At 45.1% G+C, this 18,865-nt stretch overlaps 1 protein-coding gene across 8 annotated transcripts in view; it reads right to left on the minus strand.

Moving 5' to 3' along the window:
* Positions 1–18,865, minus strand: part of ZMIZ1 (zinc finger MIZ-type containing 1) — a 410,316-nt gene that overhangs the window by 210,063 nt on the left and 181,388 nt on the right. Inside the window, exon 5 of one of the 8 annotated variants that reach the window (XM_077350893.1) lies at positions 11,538–11,648. The exons of the other annotated variants lie outside the window; for them this stretch is intronic. The gene's annotated coding sequence lies outside the window, so the exon portion shown is untranslated. The remainder of the gene's footprint in view (positions 1–11,537; positions 11,649–18,865) is intronic. 8 annotated transcript variants of the gene reach the window in all.

An 18,865-nucleotide genomic window follows, 5' to 3' on the forward strand; every position in this document is an offset into this window, starting at 1 on the left:
GCGTAACCCAGAAATCAATGTGTCACTCGCAGAGAGCGGGCGCATTGCGGAAAGATACTGACAGAGGAAATAGATAAATGGATCCCACTCCCGGTGGAATCGAGGAAAAGTGTTGTTTTTTTCTTGCTCTCACATTGCAGAGAGACTATTCCAAAATGTTGCAGCAGTAAGGGTTGAAGGTCCTTACAGATTGCTAGCCGGGAGTTATAGAAGCCCCAGTGGTAGCCCCTGGCCTTTGCCCCCCACCGTCTTTATGTATTCCTTTCTATGCCATCTCTTGACAGAGCTCCTGAGGCATCTTACAAGGGACAAAAAATCAAAGACACCAGCAACCATGTTTAAGTTAAAATAATATCGAAAGTGGAATTTAGTAGCACAGCTTATGTTAAAACCCCCAAAGAAAGCAAAGTGGGTCACTATTATAGGTCTCTAAATTTATGGTACTTCATTTGTACCTCACTCCCCAATGTGGATCCAAAGTAGCTTACAATATTCTCCATCCTCCTAAAACAACATATGATAGTCACTAGCCCACAATGGTTTTTTAAAAGGTTTCAGAAAATGAAGGCCTACCCTCAAAGAGGGGTTTTGTTATAATATTATATAAGTATGCTTTCAACAGCCTCCTAATTGTCCATGGCTGGAAATCTGCAATAGACAGATCCTTGGTATGACCAAGCAGGCTTGTTCTTAGGAACTCAACCAGGTATGATGGCTACCCTCCCCATTGCCCAGCTAAGGTTTCACATCATTTGCAGAAAAACAACAGAAGCAACAAATGGTAGTTCTAGGAATACCAGAAACTCTATGATAAATCATAGAGTTTTTGGTGATTCCTAGAGCTCCCTATGACATTTTCATCATTTTAACAGAAGTGATGCTATATCACAGTCAGTATTGCAGCCCCCCACCTTGAGTTCAAGTGAGAAAGGTGAACTACAAATATAATGTAAATTAATAAAATCCCCCCCCCTTTCCGGGTTGCAGATGGGCAAAAATCAGAATCTCCAGGGCTTCCTCTATCCCCATGTTTGCAACCACGGTTGTGTTATAGAGCTGACATATGGGGATAATGTCTTTGCAAAGAAAGGAGATGGATTAATGCATCTATTAGATGTGTGTGTGGGGGGGAGCCTTTGCCAATAAAGGGAGTCAGGACAGGTCATTGCATGTAATGGAAAAACTGTTTTTGGACCACGTTTTAATCTCCCATTAAGTGTCCACATTTCAAAGCTTGCTGTGGATTAAGGATGACAGGGGAACTGCTGCCTCCCCATCCATTGTTAGATCATAACATTACGTGAATCAGTGTCAGGAGTCATTGAAATTACGGAGAGAGAAAATCCGGTTAGAATCTGCCTGTTCTCAGAGGAAGCTTTCTAGGTATTCTCCTGACTCCCACAAAAACCTTGCTGCAGATCATGTGAATCACTCACACAGGATGCTATGCTAAATATGCCGTTGGAAGAATCCCTGAATATGGATTTGGAATGCCGAGGCTGCGCATGGGGGTGGGGGTGGGGGGGAGCAATTTCACTGCTCAGGGGCTGTGCAGATGTGGAGTGGGGCCAGTCATCCTTGTGCTAATGCAGGAATAAGAAGAATAAAAATGCTCCTCTCAGTGGGAAACATGACAGCGCATACAGTGGCCATGAGGGGCCCCAAACAAGCTTGTGCCGCTGTGTCAAGATAAAAATGGGCATTGCTGTCAACTGTGTCTAGCATTGCCTACTTACGGCGTGTGTGAACTGCCTTCTGCTAAGACACTGGCAAGATACGAGCAGCAAGCACACAATGCCACCGGGGATCTATGAAGCTGCGTTATTCACACGCGGCAAACACAATGAAGCGCAATACTATCTCAGCCGACTAGCAGTGGCTCTCTGAAGTCTCAGGCTTTGCAACATGAGATCCTTTAACCAGAGATGTGCAAGGGCTGAAAATGCTTGCAGACACAAAAGCTAGTTCTCTTCCACAAGCACAGGACTCCGAATCTCTTTCTGAACATTCCATGAACACACATGAAGTTACCTGATACCTAATCAGATCCTTAGCTCATCAAAGGCAGTCATGTTTACTTAGACTGGCAATATCATCTCGTCCCTTTAATGGGGGATTGAACCGGGGACCTTCTGCATGCCAAGCAGAGCTGCTACCACTGAGTCATAGCTCTTCCCTGAAACTTCCACGAGCACTTTGCAGAAATAACCAGCTCACCCAATCTTAGATTGTACTCTACCCTTTAAAAAATATCCTAAAAACTACTTTCAGAATCAGGGGCTCGCATTTACCAAGGGTTCCCTCACGTTCCCCCTATTTGCTCCTGATTACAAGGAAGCATCGTATCCCAGTGCCGTGACACATTCAAAAGATGCGGCTTTGGTCCAACGCTTAAATGTAAGACAGGACCTGTGCCGAAACCTGGACTCCTCTCTGTAAGCAACAATGACTGCCCCCACCCCCAATTACTACTAATTAGAATGCCGCTAAGTATTAGATCACTGTTTATGCTAGAGAGCAGAGATGGAACCAGGGGCTGGCCACTAATTATGATTCCCACCCACCCACCCAACCTCGGATACATCCAGCCCGTATGAAATATGGTAGGCAAACTAATTAAAACCTGACAGATTCCATCTTCCAGATGAGCCTCCCCAGATAACAATTTGCCTATCATTACAGAGGAGCTGGATCTCCTTCTCACAAAGGCACCTTGTATCGGCCCCCCTGACTCTCATGGAGAAGTGGTTTGCTATTATCACACTGAGTGATTTACCTTGGCGGTACCAAGTGGAGAGTCTCACGCTCCCCCCCCCCCACACACACACAACCCACCTCATTTTTTAAAAAGAGCTACTTAAAGTCAAAAGAATTGTTTGGATACTTTCTTGAGTGGGATGCAGGGGTCTGGTTTAGTTCTCTAGATAACCTCTTGTCAAGAGTGGACACCTTAGATAAGAGAGGATCCACAGGCTCCATCCTGAAAGTAGCTGTCTGTCTCTGCCCAACTACTTAGGACTGAGATGCCAGCCTGCTTTTGAACTGTCTGGACTCCTTGCCCAGTTCCTTGCCAATATCAGATTATGTTATGCCCACAACAGACCATGGCAAACACACAATTGCAACATAAGAAATTATTACTACAAATAAGAGTCTACTCTGGAGCTTAGATACAACACAGAGTTTCCACGGGCAAGGAGATTTTCATCTGCAGAATGCAACTTCCTCCCTCATCTGCCTCCTTCCCCTATAATCTGGACAGCCCTTCAAATGCTGCTAGGCAGGGAACTGGAGTTGCCAGTTCCAGGTTGAGAAATTCCTGGAGATTTTGAGGTACAGCCTGGGGAGAGCAGGGTTTGGGGAGGACAACGACCTCAGTGGGGTATAAGACCATAAAGTCCATGCTCCAAAGCAGCCATTTGGTCCAGGGTAGTTGATCTCTGTCATCCAGTGAGCTGCTGGAATAGCAGGAGGTCTTCACATGCCACCTGTAGGAATATCCCATTAGAGTTGGTTTTTATACCCCACCTTTGTCTACTCTAAAGAGCCTCAAAGTAGCTTACAATCACAATTCTTTTCATCTCCCCTCAACAGGCACCTTGTGAGGCAGGTGGGCCTGAGAGCTCTGAGAGAACCAAGCTCACCTAGCAAGCTTCAGGTGGAGGAATAAGGAATCAAAGCCTGTTCTCCAGCTCCACCTTCTCAACCACTACACCATGCTTAAAGCCCCACGGGGTCACCACAAGTGTGATTTGAGGGCACTTTCTACCATGACGGTATCCTTCTGCCTCTTCTTGTTGTCTTCCCTTCCCCATCCTGAGACATCTGGAGCTGCAGTCAGAAAATGCACTCCCTCTCTCCAGCAATCAAAATTTCCCATGGTCTTCCATGGCGGGATAAGGGAGACTGGAGTTTCCGGTGTGTAGGGGGAGAAGTTACTCCACTGTTTTACTGGCTTCAGAAGTCATGTTTACCATCACCAAAATAAATCTGGTGGCTGTATTTATGGACCCTGCAAGAAAACAAGAAAAGAACTACGTAGTTCTTTTCAAAACTTCCACATGGAAGACAGACACCTTATTTTGGGGATCCCTAATCATTTTGAGCCTGTGGGCACCTACAGAATTCTGACACAGGGTGGTGGAGGCAAAAATGAAAGTGAAACCATCCACCAAATGCCGTAGAGCAGGGGTAGTCAAACTGCGGCCCTCCAGATGTCCATGAACTACAATTCCCAGAGGCCCCTGCCAGCATTCGCTGGCAGGGGCTTCTGGGAATTGTAGTTCATGGACATCTGGAGGGCCGCAGTTTGACTACCCCTGCCATAGAGTAAGGCTGTATAGCTGTAATAGTAACTTCTTAACACAGGCGTGGTCAAACTGTGGCCCTCCAGATGTCCATGGGCCACATTCGCTGGCAGGGGCTCATGGGAATTGTGGTCCATGGACATCTAGGGGGCCACAGTTTGACCACCCCTGCCTTAACATTTAACAAGATGCCTGTTAATCTGCACAACCAATCAGAAGCCCTGCTGGTTCAAAGCCCCAGTTGGCCCCACCCGCTTTCTAAAAAGCACTTGGTGGACACCAGGGGAAGTGTTCATTTGTTCAAGTCAAATGCTTGTTTAATTAATTTGCTTATTTAAGGTATTTAATTAAAATATTTATTTAAAACATTTATATCCTGTCTTACCTTCTCAGGCTCAAGGGTCTGGCTCAGGCTCAGAGATCTTGTTCAAAAGATCGGTAGTAATACAGGCCCGATGAACAGAATTAATCTAGTGAGCGTCCTCCTATTTATCAGCCTCCACTCTTTTCCAGCCACATAAACCATTATTCTAAACTGCATCCTTGGAGGTGGAAAATCAAGTAGAGGAGAAAGGAGATTTTTCAGGCTCCTTTTAATTCTGTAAAATCAACTGGTTCGGGAAACGTTTTAATTATTTTTAAAGCACTTATTATGCCATTATGATGGTTTTATATGCATCTTTTAAAAAAAATGGGCTCCTTTTAGCTGGAACACTTAAGGATTTTAATAGATTACGCTGCTGCTTATGGCCTGCCTGTTTAATTTTGTATTGCAAAGCTCTTAAGGAGTAATAGCACAAAGCACAGAGCGCTTGTGCTGCTCCCTGTCATTGCAGTCGGGCTTGTGCGGCACAATTTCCCCGTGGATTGTGTCCTTAATCTTGCTGACTCCGTATTTGGCTCAGTGTGCCCCCAATGCCAGGATGTCAAGACAAATACAATCCAACACGCTTATTTGCTCTGCATTAAAATTCCATCAGTGGTTTTAGACTGCAAAATTCCACCGCTGAGTAATAATGGGTGGTGTGTGAGTTTCTTAAACATGTTGAGATGAACACAGCTGGACTTGGTCTTCAGGTGACAGGGCACCTGGCACAATACAGGGGAGGGAAACCCAGAGCACAGACTTTCTGGGCTTGGTTGTCATCTAGAAGTATAACAGAGCCTGTATCTTCCAACCTTTCCTTATAATGAAACTAGCCACAGAAACCTCCATAAGAAATTCTAAAATACATACGGTGCTTCTGTATATTTAAGATGAACAGAAAAGCAGGATTCAAGTTCAATAGCACCTTAGAGACCAGTTTCAAATCAAAGCTCTCTTCGTCAGATATTTGAACTTTGACTCCCAAAAGCTTATCCCCTGGAGGTCTTGCTGGTCTTTAAGGTGATATGGACTTGAACCCTGATCTTCTACTGCAGATCCACCAAGAAATTCACCTGTATCTTCCTTTCCAATAGAAATTCAGCTTCAGTGATACATCTTCAAAACGCTTCCTAATTTAATAGAGCACCATGGCTGAATGAATTAAGTTACTGATTATATTTTCATCTCACCCCACAGGACAATGGTACCTCCTCTCCCCATGGCTCTATGAAGCAATCAAGTTTTCCCCATTAGGATGTAGATAAGGCTGATAAAAAGTGACCAGCCCAAGGTCATCCAGCAAACTTCAAAGTGAGGAAGGAATTTGAACTTGGGTTTCTCTGATGTGAAGAATGCCACTAGGTTTGTGCCAGAATGAGAAAACCTTGGTTGCTTCACAGAGCCTGTCTCTGTAAGAGTCAATAAGTTTCAAAATATACCCACTGATCTGCAAAAGCAGGAAGCACTCCTTGTTGGACTAGGAGTATGGTCCCTTCAGACATTAGCTAGGAGGTGACTATCTTTACAGGACTGGTGCGCTCTGAGCAACATGTATGTTACGGACTCTCCACTCTACAGAGATACCCAGCTGTTCAGATCACTGATTCACACAATAGTTTTTCTTCCCCTACAAAACCAAGGACACCATCCAAACAGGACATCTGTGTGGAATGCCCACTTCACACATTACTTTCTTCCTCTGGTTGATGGGAGGATGCAAGTCCTGATGTCCCTAAGATAACCTGTCATCTTTTGAGCAAAAAATGCGAAGCAGATCTGTAACAACAGAAAAGGATGTCCTCCAGCTTTTCCACTAAAAAGTTACGTGGACATTAGCATGCCACAGGGTTGCCACCACAGGAGAACTCCCACTAATCTTCTCTAATGCAGTGGTAGGAAAAAGTATTACTGCATGTCACTTCTGGATACTACCAGGAAGTGATAATGGGTAGCTCTAGGAATCCATGGAAACTCTTTGGTTTTGTTACACTTCTGGATACAACTGGGAAGTGACAATGGATAGGAGTCCTAAATGACCCCTTTGTCATTTCCTGGTTGTACCCAGAAGTAATATTTTGTCATCAGTGATGTCACCAGAGTCACCCTTCCACTCCCCCCCCCACACTCCCACTGATTATCAGGTTCAGCCTGGCAACCCTACAGATAAAGAAAAAAATAGGCAATGTAAACAATTTGTTTCCACTGATTGTGGGACTTATACACCGCACTGCAGAAGCCACATAAATAGCTGGAAACCATTCCACATGTACATTTCTATGCAGCTAAAAATCTGTATTTGATTTGCATATGTGTCTACCATCAAAACCCAGAGGTGGATGATCTGCTTATTGGAGGGGGGGAGGGGGGGGTCTGCATTTGAACCAACCAGGCAGGCAGACCAGGCAAACCTCCAGCATTCACTTCCACACAAACTAAATAACGCACTCTCAATCCACTTTCAATGCACTCTGCAAGTGAATTTCACGATGTGAAATGGTAAAATCCACTTGCAAATGGTCACTAAAATGGAGTCGGGATGTGCAAAAGAGCCTTTAATCACAATTAAATGGAACACAGGAAGGAAAATAGCTTCAGTTGGGAAAGTAGGGCAGAACCATGCCCCCGGCTCATCCCCTCCCCCTTCCCAACATACTCTTTTCGGGGGAGGGAAGGAGAGGGAGGGGGTGACTGTCAAACAGTTCTCCAGTCGGCATTCCTATGTGCCAGCGAACAACGGCACCTTCGTACATTTAAAATGTTCTGCAATACTTTGAAATTGCTCAAGTTCAGATCATAATGGAATGGGAAAGTCTTATGCAGACAAATATTCGCAATCTGTTTCCGTGCTCTTCAGATGTGACTTCCCTCCCCAAAAGAGGGATCCTTGGTACTCTGCCCCTCGTCCCGAAACTTCTTAAAGACTGTCACCGTTTCTGTTATGCTATGGCCGTGTCTGCCCCATCCTCCTCTGCACCTCTCTTGGTCAAAAGACGCCAGCTAAGCTTCACCCTGCTTTGAATGAATAGCGATTGCCTTCCTTTTGGGTTTTTCAAGGTACGTGTGTGTGTGTGTGTGTGTGTGTTGTTTGTCTATCCCATTCACTGGCCTGAAATCAGCAAGGCCTCAGATGACTGTTGCTATGGCAACCCTGTTCATTCAACACCGGGAGTATAATGAAGACAATGTGTTTTCCATTTAGATGAGTTTTAGAGGGAAAGAAGGGAGACTTCTGCCAAACAGCTCCGCAGAACACGGGGTAATATTATCAGGTTTTCCTGTAGTACCAGTTACAGTGCGGTTTGCTCTTGAAAAGGGAGAATGGGGCACCCACATTTCCCCATAATTAGGGCCCTGGTCTGATTCTTCAACTCGGAGATTGTATTTCTGACGTTTGAAGCACCCTTCAAAAGGAAGCAGAGAAGGAATGCATCCTCCCTTTTTTGGCTTTAACAGATAGCACACACATAGTCTATTAATACATTTTGTATTAAACTGACATTTTTAGTTATTTGTTTTGTTTATTCATTAAAACGTTTCCACCCCACCTTTCCTCGCGGTTCAAGGCGTCTTATACACTAACTGTTTAAAAACAATAAGTTAACGTACCCCAGGTAACAAATTTTCAGACTTTTTCATCTGTCTCATTTGCCTGTTCTTAAGAGGGGGCAGTCTTAAGCCAAACAAATGACAAGTTTTGAACAACTGTCCCTGAAAAATTGATAAACTGAATATTGATAAACTGAATAGAACACACCCTTATTTAGCTAACTACTGAGGAGTTTTTCTGTTGTTTTTTCCAATGCCAGATTGAAATTATTTTTCAAAGTTTGTTTCAAATTATGTTTCAGAATCAGATTCTAAGAACAATCCTTTTTGCAGTGCAAACCTGTTTTTTCTGACATCTGTTCAATGTAGACAGGGCTGTCCTCATGAGAACTTTAGGACTGTGTGGGAAGAAATTAATCTACATCCCAAATGGAATCCTGAAAGCACGATCCTGGGATTTGGGAACTTGTGTGTGTGTGTGTGGGGGGGAATAATGCCATAGACACCAACCTTCAAAGCAGCCACTCCCCCCCCCTCCCCAGTTACCCAACACTATTTTATTGCATAACAGGAATCAACTCTAAAGCAATCAAGTGTCAAGAATCAGGCCATGAAAACTCACCATCTTCCATGTCTTAATGAAGTTCACTTCATTTACAGTTTTTAAAAGTGGCGCAATCATATTTTCCATACACGGGTTAGACTCCAAATCAAGGCTGACACCACATCGATGAAATGTAATAAAGACTGATTTTTTTTCTATTTCCCTTAAGAAACACTTTCATAACATCTAGGATTCTAAATAAAAACCAGTGAATGAATATAAAGTCAAGGGCTAATCATTATCATTATTAATTAATTAAGAAAGGGGCGCTGACCCCCTGTGACCCACTCAGTGACCAACAAAGGTAGTTTGCCATCATCTTCCTCTGCATGGCAACCTCAGGCCTTTTTTTGGGGGGGGGGTCTCCCATCCGAGCACTGACCACTAGGGTTGCACGTTCCGGTGCGGTTCATGTGGTTCGTGCAGCCTCAGGCTTCAGTGACTGCCGAAGCGGCCAAACAGCACCAGAGCGTACAACCCATGGCCATGGCTGCGTAGTCTGATGACACCAGGCTACTCTGTTAGTGGTCTAAAATCTAAATGATTGGTTAGTTTTGAAAGCCATTCCAGCCCTTGTCTCCAGAGGAACAGATAGTTGGTGTATGGGAGATCTCCTAGCCCAAACAGGAGGCTGGCACCCAAGAAATGGCCAAATGGTGGAGGTAGAGCGAAGCCAAAAAAAGTCTGAGGCTAGAAATATCTTCAAAACATTTAATAAACTTCCTTACTGAAGGAACACTCTCATATGCTCCAAAGAAGCAGGATTGTCTGTGGAAGCACAGACGTGATAAAATACAAAAATCCTGATGAAGACTTCAAGTTCAAAAATCAACATCAGTAGAAGTTACTTCCAGACTCTCCAATCATCTTTGAGACCATCTGCACTCTTTTTGCAATATATTTTTTTCTTTAGGAGAGTGTTCTCCAAATTTCATTATTGCAAGTATGAAAGCAGATTTGTTCATGAAAAATCAGCAGACTGTTCCTTTGGTTTAAAAGTTTATTAAACCTTTTGAAGATATTTCTAGCCTCAAACAGTTTTTGGCAGGGGTAGTCAAACTGCGGCCCTCCAGATGTCCATGGACTACAATTCCCAGAAGCCCCTGCCAGCAAATGCTGGCAGGGGCTTCTGGGAATTGTAGTCCATGGACATCTGGAGGGCCGCAGTTTGACTACCCCTGGTTTTTGGGCTTCGTTCCAACCTGGAAGCTGGCCTCCCTAGCAGAGTGTTGAAGGAGGGAAATCAATAATAAAAATCAGCAATAATGAACTCATCTGCCTTTTTTCTTTTCTTTTTTTTGTGCTTTATTCAGCTCATAGGTGAGTTTACTGTCAGTTAACTATCAGCATTAAGGCAGTGGTTCCCTGCTGAACACACCTGCAGAAGGCACATCTTTTTGAAATAGTTATTTTTTACTTTTTAGGCGTTACACTTATAAAGCTGCTATCAGCTATAAAGAGACTCTCAGCCCTAGCATGGTAACACTGACCTCAGGAGCAGTGGAACAACAGAGAAGGTGCTCTGCATTCGTATGTACCTGCGGAGTGTTACCTCCTCCCAAAAATTCCAGCAATTATATTACAGAGTTTTGTGGCAGAGCTGAAAAATGAAGCAAATTCCATATTTGCCACATTCCTGCATTGTGCATTGGTCATGTTTTGCTTTTAATAACGACCAGATTCAACACTGCAACAGCTTTTTCAAAGACAAACGCTCACATAATGCGATGTTTCGCAAGTTCATACTTGGAACCTGATTGGAACATCTGAGTGCCTGAAGTGGAAATCCAAGCATCATCCTTGTTCCTGTGCAAAACAAACTGAACGCATAAGTGCTGCCTTGTTTGTTTGCCAAATCTATTCGCCCCAGATAACGCAGGCACAGCAGAGCCCAAGTCTTCCTACCCTACCTCTTGTTATGCCTTTGCAGAGACACCAGTTCTAATTAAGGTTACCAACCTCCAGGTCGGTCCTGGAGATCTGCTGGCATTGCAACTCATTTCCAGATGAGAGCTCAGTTAATGGCTGCTTTGGAGGGTGGCCTCTATGGCATTACAGGCATTATAGGCTGCTGAGGTCCCTCCCAGGCTCCACCCTCCACCCTCCACCCTTTCCCAACCCAGAGCTTGTATTCTAATCCTGCTTCCTGCATTTGCTTTCCATAACTTGGAAAGCCCAGCTACTCAACCTAAATTGTGCAGCACTATCTAAGAAGAGCCCAGCCAGATCGAGCAAGAACCAATGTTCAGCTTCGTGGTTCCAGAAAGCAAGGGCAAGCCCCTCTCCCCAATCAAAATGTGCAGCGGTGGCATCTGTGGCTCCACCCCCTGCAGACACCGTTAGACACAATTGCGCCTACTGCCCTGAAATGTTCAGAGCCGCACTTTGCAGCTCTGCCACGGACCCCACACCAACAGTGGCTCTGCAACTTTTAAAGGGGTGGGGGGACAGCCACGATAGCGCGAGACGTGGTGCCTGCTGTTTGGGGGGCAACATTTTACTCTTTCCCTTAGCGGCCTGGAAAAGAAGGTTTCTCTGGCCTCCCTACCTACACAAGAGGAAAACAAAAAAATTGCCAAATGTTCCAAGAAAATCGGGTTCCCTCTACAAGGCGGTTTCTGAATGTAATTTAATTAGTCGAATTAAAACATTGAAAACTGTTATCAGGCATTTATCAATGTTAACTGTAAATTGTATGAATTCCTGTTGTTACCTGCCGTGAGCCAACCGGGAATGCAAGCTATAAGAATAAACTTAGTATTATGTTTACTCCCTGAAACTTCAGGTCCCGTGCTGAGAACTGGTCGTCTTAACTGGCCCTAAGCTGGGAAAGGAAAAAAAATACAGGTATTCAGGAAACTGCAGGATTGACCAAAGGCCTTTTTCAAGATTCAAAAGCTCAGTTTGAAAGATTTGAAAGTTCTGAGAGAATGCCAAAAGCTCAAAATGCCAGAAGGGGGTTAAAAAATTCTCCACTATAACTCTGCAGAACATTCACTATATTTAGTAGTCTGCGAGGCATTACATTACTTCAATTTTGCCAGAGTTATATCAACCAAACACTCAAAGTAGGCTGCAGCCCTTCCGCAAACTTCTGTTCAGTGGGTGTGACACTGTTTTCATTCACAGACACACACCCGTGCGTTATCTGTGGAGGTTAGAAGGCTCATAATATTGTACAGCAGCAGCAACGGTTTAATTTCATGTTGTAACAGCCTAATGGCTTTATTGTTTCAACTCCTATTCCAATTCCAATTGCTATTATCATTTAAACACCTGTGTTATCAGAAAGATGCACATGAGTGGTCTCTGGATAATTTAGCTACATTACAAAAGGCTAATTCAATGGAAAGTTGTGCATTTCTCTAACTACTGCACCATTTTGCTCTCCTGGAATCTACTGATAAGAGGGGCCACTCCAAGTTGTACTGGTTGATTTATGGCAGATATTTTTGTTTCATGCCATTCACTTACTGTCATCATGCTCCGACAGAGATGATATGCGTAGTGGCATGAGAGTCAGTGTGGTGTAGGATTCCCATACTTCGGCCAGGGGATCTCCCACTTTGGGGGCCCTCCCCTTGGTGTCATTCAGCTGTCCAATGGGATGGAGGGGGTCACAAGGGGAGGGGCCCTAGGTGGGCGTGTCCACTTCCCAGCCATATTCTGCATGATTTGGTCACTTCTGGGGATTCTCAAAGCCTGGAGAATGTTTCAGGGGTTTCTCAGTGGTAAAAAAGTTGAGAAAGGTTGCTTTAGATGCAGGTGGGTACCCGCCCTGTTCTGAAGTTTGAGCCCAGCAGCACCCTGAAGAGCAACAAAGTTTTATTCAAGGTATATGCTTCATGCAAGCAAACTTCTTTAGATATAGCAGAACAGAATTTCCTCAACCATTACATATAGGAAGAGAGGCCCTTAGTTGCCAGGAAGGGGTAGTTAGAGTCAAAATGCATAAGTAAGTGGGCAATTAAGGGTGAAATTGGATTAAGGCTGTTGATAACATCTGTGAATGGCAATAAATTAGCATACAAATACAAGCATTAATGAGCAGCAGTTCTTGCTCCATCTAATTCTAATCTTAGTTGTATTTATTGCTCAGTCACTTATGCATCTTGACTCTAATTAGCCCTTCCTGGCGACTAACTCCCCTTCCATACTAAAACCAGAGTCCAGTAGCACCTTTAAGAACAATGAAGATTTATTCAAGGCGTGAGCTTTCCAGTGCAAGCACTCTTCGTCAGACCTTGCACTCGAAAGCTCACGCCCTGAATAAATCTTTGTTGGTCTTAAAGGTGCTACTAGGCTCTGATTTTATTGGGCTACTTCAGGCCAACATGACTACCCTGTTGAATCCCCTTCCTTACGTTATGTTTCAGGAAATCTATTTCATTGTGGCTGAAGGAGTTTGTTTCTCCACATGACAAGTCTCTCTGTTCTCACTTGTCCCCAGAACTGAACTCAATTGGTCTTGGCAGTTTCACTGGACTCAAGCTCTTATATTGGTCTGCTAATGTATTGCCATTCACAGATCTTATCAACTGCCTCAATCCAATCTCAGCCTGAATCACCCGGTTACATATGTCCTTCTGGCACCCCAACCCCCCACAATCTGCAATGGTGTCACAGGATCTGCTTCATTGCACCTGAAGAAGGTGCTTGCACATGAAACCTTGCACGTGGAATAAAATTTTGTTGGTCTTAAAGATGCCACTGGACTCAGACTTTGTCCAACCATCCCTTTAGTCATTGCTTCTCTTTGGGTAACCCGCTAAGGGCACCTTTTAGTGTTTTGAGGGAGGAAGAATGGTGCCTCCTTCTAACCTATGATATAAAAAACAGCAATTCTTCTGCCTCCGAAATCAATAAGAATATATGAATCATATTGACCTGTCACTTTTTAAAAGCTTCTGTTTCAGAAATGTACCAACAGGCATGCTTTTGATGCTAGCACCAAGAAGGAATTACACATTAACATCCTGGCACCTTTAAGACTTCAGAAAAAAATGTCTGCTCCGCATGTAACTTAATATAACTTTGCTGGAATACAACACTGGGATGAAAACTTAAGATTTACCTGCAACATTTGAAATAGGGTTGCTAACCTCCAGGTGGTGACTGGGAATCTCCCAGAATTACAAACCAATCCCCTAGCTATAGTGGCAAGTTCCCCTGGTTGCTTCGGAATGGGAAGTTGAGGTGCCTCCCCCTCCCCCCTCCCCAGCTTCCTCTTCCCAAGAATCTATCTTCCAAATCTCCAGGAATTTCCCAACCCTGAGCTGGCAACCCTAACTTGGAACTAGTTTTCACCCTGCAAAAAATGTAGCTGCCCCAGAGGGTGCATAAAGATATTAAATAGCATAGAGTATGGCCCCCTGTGGGATCCCGCAAGTCTCCCCCAATGCCACCCTCTGTGTCCAGTTCCAGAGAAAGGAACACAGTAATTGAAGGGCTGTGCCCCGAATCCCAGCCCCAGCAAGGCAGTGGGCCAATAACTCATCCACCACGTCAAACACAGCTGGCAGATCTAGCAATATGAGTATGGCTAAGCCTCCCCAATCCAGCTGGCGGCAGAACTCATCCACCAAGGTGACCAAGTTTCCAGCCCACATCCAGGATGGCAGCCTGACTGGTATTGAACAGGCAATGAAGTTTCATCCAAGTATGCCAGGAGCTGGTCCACGGCAGCCCCTTCAACCACGTTTCCCAGAAATGCAACATGCGAAACCTGGTGGAAGTTGACCTGGTGGAAGGGCCCTGCAATAAAGGTCAGACCACCGCCTCCTTCAGCACTTCCGGGAAGCCCCCTGTAGACTGAGAGAGGTTGACAATCTCTCCCAGAGGGCCTCCTATCCGCTGGTCACCCGTTTTGAGTAACCATGACGGAGGAGGAAAATGGTCGCCCTCTCTCACCCTAGTAGCTTGTCCACTTTGGTTTCAGAGAGTTGTCTGAAGCCATCAAACGTATCCCCAGCAGCAGCCAATGTGCCCTTTTCTGTATTAAAGGTGGTGGGAAGGTCCCAGAGGAGCAACAAGGCTTTCTCCGCAAAAAAGCTGGCTAATGCCTCACAACCAAGAGCCAACTGACTACTGTTTGGCGCCCCTCCTCAAGGGCAGACAAAGATCAAACTACCCCAAATAACTAAGCCAGGTGAGAGCTGATGGATGCAATAGAGGTGGCATAAAACTCTAGTTTCGCAGCCCTCACCGCCCTCTCATATGCCCTCATAAGTGAGCGATAGGATGTTCTTGCCACTTTGTCGTGAGATTTCAATCTAGCCATCTCCCTTGCTCTTCCTCTCACTTCCCTCTTCCTCTCTCATCTGATCCACCTCTATCCCAGCACCAGAGATCCAATCGAGCGTGTGGCCAGCCTGATGGGTGGGGCCATAACAAACTGCAAGAACCCCAGTGCTGCCATGGTTGACACCAGGTGGACACTGAAGTCCCCCAGGGTTGCAAGCCTGGGGTATTGCAAAGCTCAGGCCGCCACCGCCTCCAGAAGGCTCAACAAGCTATCTGGGGGAGCATGGCATGGAAGATAAAGCACTCAGAGAGCCAAGCTCTCCACTGACCCCTCCCTCCACTCCGACACACTCCACTCTGGCAATCAATGGCGCCAGGAGATCCCTGTAGGAGAGAGCCTCCTGGACCAGAATTGCCACCAGAATTGAAAATATTATATTTATAGTGCAAATGTTATAATAAAAAAATCTCATTAAGATTTAGGTCCATTATAAGACGTAATTAAGAATGACACTGTATTTCCCACCCCTCTTTGAAAGGGAACACAGATACTTGCATCCCCCCTTGTGTATTCTAAATGTAAATATCTTTGCCTTGACAGAAGATTTCTCTGCTGATGGGAATCGTAATGAAGTGCAGCTTCCGTGATCTCCACGCAGAAAGCCCCGTTTCCACTTGGGGATCAAGAGACACTTAACAGTTTTCATGTTAAACACTAAAGAAGCTTCTATTCTACATGGCTTCTGGGGTCGTTTTAAGAATGGGTCGCTGCCCCCAGGGCCGGCACTTTCACAGGACGCCGCACGCTTGTGGGTACAGCGGCAGGGTACTGTCTGAGAACACTCCAGCAAGATCGAGGGTCTACCTCGCTCTTTATGCAAACGTTGTTTGATGTTCTGTATTACACTAAACAGCCGGGGTGCCAGTTTCCAGGGGACAGCTGGAGAGCTCCTGAGATTACAAGGGATCCCCAGGAGGCAGAGATCAGTTCACCTAGAGAAAATGGCCACTCTGGATGATGGACAATATGGCACTGACCCCTCCCCAACCCCCACCTTCTGCATGCTCCCCCCCCCAAATAAAATCTCTCAGTATTTCCCAGCCCCGAGTCGGTAAAATTAAATACAAAATACAAAAACTGTATGTGGAATTAAAATACTTTGTACAATAAATATACTAAAAAGTTATCTCAAGAAGTGACTGAAATGAAATCCTCCAAATAATCTTCTCCCTCACCTCCGGTTTGTCAATCGTTGACTTTAACTCCTCATTGTACAGTACGACAAGTACACGGGTCATGGCCTTGCTTCATTCCACCTCATCAGATACATACACATATCCCTCTAGCCCTAAGTCTTCTACAGCAGGGGTAGTCAACCTGTGGTCCTCCAGATGTTCATGGACTACAATTCCCTGGAGCCCCTGCCAGCATTTGCTCATGGGAATTGTAATCCATGCACATCTGGAGGACCACAGGTTGACTACCCCTGTTCTACAGCATTTGCAATGGCAGGACTCCAGCAGAGAGAGCTCCTTGAGTGACCCTATGCAGACTACACAGTGCTCCATGCTGGTGACCAAGGAAGACTTTGTAGCTCAGGTGTGGTCATGAGAGAGGCTCCGTCTGCCGGAGCACTGAAATTGTGCATGAGGAGATTTACCTCAATCCATTTTTCAGATCATTTTCAGTGTACTTTACAGCCTATTCCACACACAATTTCTGGATTCGTTTTGACTATTTATACTGGGTATCCTCTCTGACCTTTTCAGCCCCAGGAATCTGTGTTCCCTTGCCCTGGATCAGCCCTGACATCACCCAGAAGCAGAAATGAGCTCTGTGGCCAGAAGAGTGCTTTGCCCGGCTGGATTCCTGGTGTGGAAAAGGTCTCTGTGTTGCTTGAACCCTACAAAGCACGCACAGAGGAGCAAAACATTCCCACTGCCTCACTCCAGAAGTCAGAATACATTTTATGGGGCATTATCGGATCTTGGGATTCAATTCCACAACCCCATCATTTGCCTGGCCCAGCGCTTATTGACCTTAATTTGCCAATAATGCTTGCAGGAGGAGAAAAGAGGCTCATTTGGGTTATGGTTCTCAGCACAGGTTATTCAAACTGCCAAAAGCTCACAGAAACAGAAAACGTTAGCCTTTAAAAAAAAGAAAGAAAGAAAGAAAGAAAGGGCGAAGCTGCCTCCCAACTGCCTGCCCTAATTCCCCTTCGGAACGTAAGTAACACTAACACAGAGATATATTAATCATTTGAGGCACCTCAGCTGAAGAAGAGGAGGGAGAATAAGCTGACATCTAGCCTAACAACGTCAAGCACAAGGTTTCCATCTGGTAAGATGCTGTGAGGTGACCGTTTGTCCTTCTGGACCCATCTAAAATGCCAAAAATATCCGTTCTGGCAGAGCTCGTCATCTTGCTCCCAGGACATTGGGCAGGTAGGATTTATAGAACTATATCGGTACGACAACCCACTAAGATCCCACGAAGATTGTGTGGTTGCTTGATTTTCATGATGTGGCTCATAATATCTTGCCACAACATTCTTAATGAAGGCATGCTATCTTTTATATCAAAAATCACTTTCACACTTGGGCGAGGGATGCCAGCCTCCAGGCAGGACCTGGGGATCCCCTGGAATTACAGCTCATCTCCAGGCAGCAGAGATCAGTCCCCCGGGAGAAAACGGCTGCTTTGGAGGGTGGATTTTGTGGCACTGTCCCCCATTGAGGTCCCCGTTTTCCCCAGGCTCCATCCCCAGATGTTCAAGAATTCCCAAACCAGGAAGTGTCAACCTGACCCTCCCTACCAGACAGGGTGTATCTGGCAACCCTCAATTTGGCTCTTCTGTTAAGACCTTTACTCTGTTTTTTGTTCTGTTTCCTTGTTCTTAAAAAGTAAATGAAACAACAGCCTCCTGAAGAAAATCTCCAACCTGCCTACTTCAACCTGCTCAGAGCAAGAAAGCCCAAGGAGGAAGAGACAATGAGCAGCAGATTAAAAGAAAGAACACCAGTGACAGCCGTCTTCTGTTGTTTGGGTGTTCACGAAGGTCGGATGCACCACCCAGCCTCAGCCAACTTATGGCCACCCATCAAGGCAAGCGATGAGGCCATGGCTTGCGTCCGCACAGGAGCCCTGCGCTTCCTTGGCGGTCTCCCATCCAAATATGGGCCACTGCTGACCCTACTTATCTTACAACCTCTGAGTTCCAGAAAAGGTACCCATATATTCTGGAATTTATTTATGAACATAAAATACTAAGGCAATCTGGGGTGATGTATTGCTAGGAAATTTCACTTCATATATCATATGCTACGTCAAAAGAACATGGGCAGATAAACAGGGCAACATGTACTTTTCTACTGGAGAATGAACCTAAATCCCAGGCAATAAGAACTCCTTTAATATCAGATACTTCACCACATGAAATAGGTTTCAAAATAATAGCCATTATCAGTCAGGTCTGGCCCATGTTCGCTGTCAAGAAGCCACTGCTGACTTGGTGGAAGTCAGATAGTAGTTCTGGTGGCAGCAAAGGCTCCCACATTCTGCAAAGCCCAGTCAGACTTATATGGCTGCTCAAAACTTGCTATCTTTCTGACATAGCCAGAATACTGCCCTAATTCTCTCTCTTTCTTTGAATTTTTAAATTTTATATGCAAAAGAACAATTGTGAGAATTGTAACAACCCATGGAAGCTGCTGGAACCGCAGCAGAGAGAGGGCTACCTTTTACCATCCGTGGGGGTTGTGTGATAAAGCTACAAAAATTTGGAAAAATATTCA

Source organism: Paroedura picta, chromosome 8 (assembly GCF_049243985.1).
Source record: "Paroedura picta isolate Pp20150507F chromosome 8, Ppicta_v3.0, whole genome shotgun sequence".
Lineage (NCBI taxonomy): Eukaryota > Metazoa > Chordata > Lepidosauria > Squamata > Gekkonidae > Paroedura > Paroedura picta.